Raw genomic sequence first — 9211 nt, 5'->3', positions numbered from 1 at the left:
AAAGGAAGAAGGGCTTGCTCTGGCTCATATTTCAGTAGTACAGCCATCACAGTGTGGATGCCCCAGTGATGGAGTGTGAAAAAGTTTATCACATCACAATCCCATTCAGAAAACAGAGAGGCATGAATGTACACTGTTTTTCAATTCCCTCTCTGTTTATACTGTCCAGGATCCCAGCCAGGTAATGGTTCTACCCTCAGCAGGCAGGTTTGCCCAGCTCAATTAATGTAATCAAGATAATCTCTGTCTCCCAGTCTAGATTTTGTGAACTTGGCCATTAACACGAATCACCACACCCAGATAAGGCAGCTAGTCGATAGGCTAAAGGAATTGCTGGTGCTCGATTTACCAAAGACCAGCACTGAAAGCTTTATTGCTGGTCCTAAGAACAACCCGGGTAATGGTATTATTATCCCAATAGGGACATCAAAGACAAAGAAAAGCTGCTTGCCCAACAGCTAAGGCAGGAGTCCAAACCACATCCCTCTGTCCTGAAACAAAGGAGATGGTAGTTCCCAGCATGACCGTGGAAAGCCCTCCGGGGTAGGGGAGTCACATCCAGAGGGTTGTGGTACACGTGGTGGTGGGGGCAGCCTCAGTCTGAAGCACTTCCTCCCTCCCCGGAAGGTACATTTGTCTCCCACTCCACCCTGTGCGGTCTGCTTGTTCTCCTGGCCATTTTACTTTAGGAAGCTTTGATTTGAAAATGAGACAAATGGTTTCACTGAGACATCAATAGGAAGAGGGGATAAAAAAAAAACTATTTAAATGGCTCTTAAATATTCACAGGGAGAACCATGGGGTCTGCCCTCTTCCTCTCCTCTGCCCATCTTGTGCCGATGACTGTCACACTGGTGTAATGACCACAGTGCCACATCCGCGGATGCCAAAGACAGCCACAGGAAGTGAGGCCAGCAGTGGCGTGAGCTCTGCCCTCACAGGACCCGGCTTTGTTAGGGAAGTGAGTCAGTAAAGGGTCTTCAGTGTGGCTTTCTCAAGCAGCCTGAGACAGGATGCTCTGGGGAGCGACAGACAGCAAGAAACAACAATTCAATTTAAAAGAAACCTGCAGGAGGGTATAAATTGGTACAGTCTCTTCAGATACATTTTGTTTTAATGCAGCAAAATTTAAACTGTGGCTCCCTTTCGACCCAGCAATGTACTTTCCAGGACACTCACTCCACAAGTGTCCAGCTGTATCTGCAGGTATAATTGCAGACCCACTTTGTAATTTGAAATTTGCAGTCTGGAAGATGGCAAAGCAAACATGCATCAAGAGAGGATATCTAATGTGAATTACGATTCAGTGGAGCAAACTGTTCAGAGAATAGAGCATGGGGAATATGCCATTGAGAAAAGGGGTCTACAGACACTGCTGTGCTGTCCAGCATGTAGTGTACACCACTACAGGCCCAGCACGCAGGCTGATCTCTGAAGTTTGAGTCCTGGCCTACACTGAGTCCCAGGTCAGCCAGAGCTATAAAATAGAGAGATTCTGTCTAAAAAGAATGCAGGGCACAAGGCAGTGGATATGGGATGTCCCCATTTATATAAAATGCACAGGTGTATAGCTATGTTTGCGCGTAAAAGACAAGAATAGCACACATCAGGCTGTTCATAAGTAGTTCTGGAGTTGGATCAGATTAGCCCTTCTCTCTTTACTATACAGTTTTCTTTCATAGAAACCTTAATAGAAGCACGTGGTATTCATGGTTTTTAAGACTAGTTAGCCTCACATTTTTGAGATGTTTTTCTTACAGAAAAATTAAGCAATCAGACACATATACTCCAGCAAATGAAGCTTTCAGCACATAATTTTATGTTATATTTTAGCCATTCTATCAGAATAAAATTCAATGTAATAACTATGAACGTTTTCTTTTTTGAGATTTATATTATCCATTTGATCTCAAGTTATCTTGCTTCATAAACTCATACTGAGTGTAAAGTTTATCAACATACCCTTAGTTATCATTCCTGTCCTGGTCCATGAATTCTCTCACAAATCTGGACACCTGGTTGCCATTTCCACCCGGGGGTCCCAAAGCTTTTAACCCTGAGTCTAGCATCACATGACATGCCTGGATTTCTGAGGACAGCCCCCATCTCCTTGCTGAGAGCATTTGCAATTCACTCCCACCCAGTTCCTAGCAGTCTCTGTATCTGGTGGCCATGGGCTTCTCCTGTGGTGTCTCGCGTGGCTCATAAGTTCAGGGCTCCTGCTTGGGTGGCATCCTATGCCCTGCTACACCCCACCTGTAATGTGGTGATGGTGCACACTTGTCTCTCCTCACCCTCCGCCTCCTCCTTTCCACACCCCCAATAGGCCGTAAGCTCTTCAGATCAAAGATTCGGGTTTATTCATCTCGGGACTAGCATCCTGCCTCAGGCACCTAGGTACCAGTAGATTCCTGTTTTCCAGTGAACAAACAGAAGCAGCCAGTCCTATTCCGGGCAGGGTCTCCTCTTTCCACCCCACCCCCTCTCTTCAGTATTCCTCTCCAGTTGAGAATTCGGTGGAAGCCGCGTTGGCATCGCTAATTTGCCACTTCTCGGATGAGAGCACAGCCCTTTCAGATTCAGCCACGAATGGAATTTAAAGGGCTTCACTTTGATATATTCAGTGGTTTTCAAAGAAAACTTGAAAAATTCAAAACTATCAGAACTGAATACTCCAGTGGGCCCTAAAAGCCTACTGAGGCTCTTACGAAACAGCAGAGATGAGCATTTATGGATCGCTGGAGGGTTAAAGACCAAGTCCCTTAATTATCAGTCTTAAATTCTATCGCATGAGGAGCGCACAAGCAGGAGGAAGATAATCATGTCATTTACAAATCTCTTTGTAATCGTGCCGGTGATTTCAGCCTATTAGGGGCTGCTATTATCCTGTTACTCAGAGGTCATTAGCACATTCTTTGAGCAATAAAAAGCACATAATACGAAGTGACAAGCGGGAGACATGAAGCATCTCAGTGATGATGTCTTCTGGAAAGGGCTGTCACGACCTTCTCCTAGAGTGAGAACTAGCCCACGGAGTCTGAAGATCCTGGCCCCCTTTCTCCACTAAGTGAGCCACTGCAGATGTTGCGGCTTACCTAAAGGGAATAATTAACATTTATAATATCCTTTCCCTATGCCAGGGACAGCACTAAAGCCTGTACTATCATTTTCAAAACCCTCTGAAATAACCTTATTTTACAGGTGAGAAAGTTGGACCTCCACGGAGGTGAAGTAACAGACAAGCCTAAGGTTCCCCAGATGCTGCAAGGGGACCTGGGTGTGATGCATATGAAAATGTGCTGAGCAGGCCACCTGTGAGGAGGGCCTGGAGCCAGCGGATGCAACAGCTGCTTTGGTCACCACTGGCTGCCGAGAGACTGCAAGAAGACAGCACACCTCCCTCAGGACTGTCGGACAAGTGGCTGATGACAACAGAGCTATAAGGGTTTAGATTTTGGGTCTCCAAGGGACAGTTGCAACATGTCCATATTTCAGGGTTCCCCAAGGAGTGGGTCAAGGCTTTCCTGGACCTATGATCCCCCACTTCAGTTTCTTTTCCTCAACTGCTTCAAGCCTGCTTCCTGCCTCTCCTGTCCACGGGGTTGATGGCTATAGATTCTCTGCATGCCCAGCTCTGACCTGATGCCAGGTGTGGTATCTGGTGCTTATAACCCTAAGTGGCAGGAAGCTGAGGCAAGCCTGTGATACATAACAAGATCATGTCCCAAAACAACACAGAAAGTCTGCTTCTGAGCCTCTAGCCCAGGATAGCCAGATTGGAACCAAGTCTTCTAACCCCACAATCCTCGTTCTTGCTACACTGCCCCTTTTCCAGACAGAACAGTGTCCAGAAGACATCCACATGTCACTCAAAAGCTCATCTCCTCTCACAGAAAACATCTGTAGAACTGGCAAACATGGGCCACACTGCACATGCTTTGGCCCAGATTCTGAAGGGAAGGCAGCCCTGGGCTCTCTGCTAATCCACGATCTCATCCCCTATAGCACAGATTCTGCACTTTGGACACTGAGATCTATACTTATCCGTCTTGACTCTCTAGCCACTCTCCAGTCCACATGCTTTTTCTGCCTTGATGGAGGTGGGTCTTCTTTCTATGTGTTGCATTGGTTAATTAATAAAGAAACTGCTTGGCCTTAACTAGGACAGAAAATTAGGTAGGCAGAGTAGACAGAACAGAATGCTGGGAGAAAGAAGCCGAGTCAGGCAGTCACCATGATTCTCCCACTCCAGACAGATGCAGGTTAAGATCTTCCCTGGTAAGCCACCTTGTGGGCTACCCACATTATTAGAAATGGGTTAAATCAATATGTAAGAGCTAGCTAACAAGAGGCTGGAACTAATGGGCCAGGCAGTGTTTAAAAGAATACAGTTTCTGTGTAATTATTTTGGGGCATAAGCTAGCCATGCAGGCGGCCGAGTGCCGGGGATGCAGCCCGCCGTTCTTCAACACTGCCTGCTCATGGCACACTGCCTATTACTTAAAATAGGACCTAAGTACATCCATGCAGCATTGTTAGGTGAATGTGGTCATCACCATGTTCAGGAAATTACATTGTGCTGCAGGGTCTCCTTCTCTATCCCAAGTGACAATTACACACTTGGCATCTTCATTCAAGGAACTTTACCCTTTGAGTTTCTTAGGGGAAAATATAGTATGTAATACAATACAACAATGAACTTATCTCTCTCAGATTTCTTATAATACATTAAATAAACACTTTAGAAAGCTATGGGGATGAGCACAGCACAGAAGTTTCTAGAGAATCTGTCATGATATTACAAACTCATGGGTAAAGCACTAACAAGGCCTCCTGAGTTCTAATGGATCCATCGGATGAGCACAGATTCAGGTTTATGGAGAAGTACATTGATGAGAACTCCTTATCTATAAACACACATGCATTTAGACTATAGTTCTGTTTTCATACTAACAGCTCCAATGCTGAGATGAGTGTTGACTCTTTATGGCTCACCAGGAGCACTCGCTCAAGTCACTTCTGCCTAGGTCTCCTTACTGACAAGCTCGTGGGAGATATCTTCCATGTGAGAAGGGGTGAGCCCATGCCCAGAGTTTCTGTAAGGATCAGATCAGAGCTGCATGTCTTGACCTGTGGGTCAAGAATCAGAGATTAACACTACAGAAAATGCACCAAGATACAGAAAATAGCTAACATATTTATTAAAAAATAAAATATTTTCTAATCAGCAGGAAAGGGAAGATAACAGCAGCTAAGGAGCTGTAGAGCTGGCTCAACAGTTAAGGGAACACACAGCCTTGAGAGAAGCAGAAAGGCCTTGGGGCATAGGTGGAACTAATAAGTATTTTTTGATATATTGAAGATCTTGGGATATAACTACTCAGCATTTGTCATATGGAGGATATCTATACAGTTGTGATTTGCTGACTGGCAGGGACACTGGGGAATTCACTGCGAAGAAATTCTACTGTTATGTAAACATCACAGACTAGACTTATGTGACCCAACACAACACAAGTCAGTCATCTGATGGGGCCTCTTAATGCAGTGGTAAATAGAGCATGCATGTGTGCATGTGCGTGCGTGTGTATGTGTGTGTGTGTGTGTGTGTGTGCGTGTGTGTGTGTGTGTACACTGAATCAGTTACGTTTATGTTGATGTGAGAAAATACCATGATCAAAAACAACAGCATTTATTTGAATTTATGACCGCAGAGGGATAAGAGTCGCAAATGGAGAAAAGGCATGGCAGCAAGTAGCAGAAGCAGCAAGTAGAGGAATCACATTTCAGCCACCAAGAAGACACACAGAACAGCAAGTGTGGCAAAGCTATGAACTCTCAAAGCCCATCCCCGGGGATGTACTTGCTCCATCAGAGCCCCACATCCTCAGAGTTTCCAGACCTCCCCAAACAGTGCCAACAACTGGGAACCAGGTGTTCAGAGATGTGCATCTATGCATGCATTTGTCATTCAAATAATCACCACATGCATACATATAAATACAAAATTAACTATACGTATCCTGCGATTTTATCTATTATTAAACTATAATAACAATGTAACTTTACAAAATAAGTAAACCATAAGAAAAAAATAGTTTAAATGTTTTTAAATACAATGAAAAGCAGAGAACAATGAACTTCCTTTGAATTTATTCCATATAAAATTGTTAACAGAGCTGAAAGGAATTGGCCATGAGGAGAACTATCTTGGAAAGACCATGGGCTTGTTCTGATGAGATAGTTGAAGGAGGCTAGGGAGATGACAGAACTAGCATTGGTAAACTGAAATAACCACAGAACTCTTCATCTCACTCCATCGTGCTAGGCTTCAGCCTCTGGTCCAGGGACAGAGACTAGTCCACTAGAGTCGACTGCTTCTCGCTGTTGCGGGCATCTCAGTTTCACTGATCCAAAGAGTCAAATGGGAATCCATGAGTAAAAGTTTTATAATGGTTTCATTTAATAAATAAAGGGGAAAAGCACTTTTATTCATTCTTGCTTTCCAATGCAGTAGGCTGCCTCTGGGGGAGGTGATGGTGTTAGTAAGGAGAAGCTGGGGAATGTGGGAGGGTCAAGACACATCGCCTTCCAGTCTTCCAACCACGGCATCTACATATTTAGGGTGGTGACTTCACATGGAACCAGTGAAAGATTTCCCCAGATGTGTAATTAGATGGCTTGAGGTACACACCTGCACTTGCTATCAACACTTAACCTGGAAGAGGAAAGCAGAACTTCATTTCCAATAGTGTGCCCTCTTCATCGCCAGGGATGACTTATCTTTGATACATTACAAGGAAATGGGTTTTCTAAGAATACACAAATAAATACCGGGGGGGGGGAATCCTCACTAAAAAAAGTCCAAGTGAAACCTCAGGATGCAATAACACAACACCGACAAAAGGAACGTTACAAAGGAGCAGCAGAATCGTAGAACTCAACTTTGATTGTGGCTTCCATCTTCAGATAATGAAAAAAATTCCTGATGGGACGTACAGTTCAAGGGTACAGCACAAAGTGGATGCAGAAGTTTCTAATAAAGACAGAAGCTATCTTCAAATTATCCCCAAATTGAACCCAGAGTAACACTGCTCTTTTGTGTCCCTGTCACAGAGAGCAACGGTGTCCCTCGAAATGATTTCATTCTGTCATCGCAGGCCCTTACTCACAGAGGCACTTGGAGGCTTTTGACAAACTTCCTTCACATTGTTCGGGGCATCCACCCCCTCCTGGGACTGCTCATACTCTTCCTCTACAAAGAGCACGGTAGTCTCAGCCTCTGGCATTTCCTCCTTAATAAACAGCAATTGGTGAGTGATAGGAAATGTATCATTGGGTGCATCTCCTTTAGTCAGGAAGTAATTTAGTTGCCATGGTAATCTTTGGGAAAATTGAAAAACAGTTTGGATGTGTTATTTCTAAGGATTACCTCTAAGGTTCTAGAACTTTAAAAAGTCCTGAAGGACAAAGAATGTAAAAATGCTTTCCTGTTCAATATATAACTTCAGAATCAGGGACTGAAGTCACCCTCTTCAAAATGCAACATCGATTACCTTTCTGACAATGACCGCTTCATCACCTCCTACCCCATCATCATTGCCAGTCTATCCAGACCTGCCCAACTGAAGGAAAGCAGGAACTTGGGGCTCTTTGGCACTGACAAAATTCATGCATGAGATAAGCACTTTCCCATAATCGCCCCCAAAGCTTTTCAAAATGAGCTGCCAATCTCACCAGCCGTGACGGTTTAACAAAGGAACAATGGCAAGTCAGAATTCAACACATTCAGGCTGCTACCCCAAGGAAGCCACTGTCCAACAGGAGGCTCTCATGACTCAGTGCTAACTGCTTATCATCCATTTCGGGGATCAGAGTGTTTCAGAGACAGTCAAAAGACTTCTTAGCAAACAGGGACCTTTGACAACGGACCTTAATCTTCACTTCACACCATCATCCAACCATTAGCCGCGGATAATACATGAGCATTTCTCAAATATGATTTCATGGACCAAACATGGTCAAAAGGCTTTTCATCTAAAGAAAGACACTATTGTCAGCTTCACTAGACTCTGACTTTAGCTTGGATTTAAAAAAAAAAAAGAACTTAATTAATTAAAATAACTAGTTTTGTTAGAGTTGAATGAGCAGTCACACACTGTTTATTTCTTTTTTTTTCTCTTGGTCATATCAGAATAAGATAAGAGAAGCCAAGGCAGGAAAGGCTGTGCGGCAGAAAATGTATGCATTGAGAAGATGACGACTTTGGTCTCCAGCAGGCTATATTCCCACTCTGTGGCTTCATAAAAGTACTGAACTAAAAGAAGCCACATGGCTCAAGTCAATGTATAAGACAAGATGAGGTCAGGCGAAGTAAGGCTGGCCAAACCATGCTGTGTATGTCTCTCCAAGACTTACCCTAAGACTAGCAGGAGATAGCCCACAGAGAGATCTAAGCAAGTAGGCGAGATGATGGTGGTATGTGTTGAAAAGTTCCTTGGACTATAATCAGAGCAGTGACTTGGAGATCAGTCAATGGGTTACTGCAGTGGCCTGGATGCACAGCAGAGTGATAACAAGGATGATGAAAAGAATAGGATGGGTTTAAGTGGTGTTTCAGATGATGATTTAGGCTAGTTGTGCTACTAATACAGAACACCTGAGGCTGGTAATTTATTAAGAGGAGAATTTTATTTCTAACAGTTCTAGAGACTGGGTATAACACCAAGGCACCAGGAGGTTTAGTGTTTGATAATTGTCCGGTCTTTCTTCTATCATGGAGTCTTGTTATCATATCTCCTAATGAGAAGTTGTCAAAAAAAAAAAAAGCTAGAGTTATAAAAGGTTCCTATATCACTCCCCTGAGGCAATACCTCTCAGTAAAGACTTTATAATTGGTAGAGTGTCATGATTTATAGTGATATTTCATTTATATTTTAATAAATAAATCTTACCTGAAGATCAGAGAGTAAAACAGCCACACTGGTCAGTCTTACAGACCAGGCAGTAGTGACACGCACCTTTAATCTCAGTAACCACACTAGTTAGCCATAGAGGCCAGCCAGTGGTGGTACATGCCTTTAATCCCAGCACTAGAAAGGAATATAAGATGGGAGGAGACAGGTCTCAGCTCAGTCTCATTCTGAGGATTCATGGAGGCAGGATTGGCATTTCAGTCTGAGATAGAGGTAAAAGTCAGTGGCTGGCTACT

This window comes from Microtus ochrogaster, linkage group LG5, assembly GCF_000317375.1.
Source record: "Microtus ochrogaster isolate Prairie Vole_2 linkage group LG5, MicOch1.0, whole genome shotgun sequence".
Classification (NCBI taxonomy): domain Eukaryota; kingdom Metazoa; phylum Chordata; class Mammalia; order Rodentia; family Cricetidae; genus Microtus; species Microtus ochrogaster.
The sequence above is the reverse complement of the archived record's forward strand: the minus strand, read 5'-3'. Positions refer to the sequence as shown.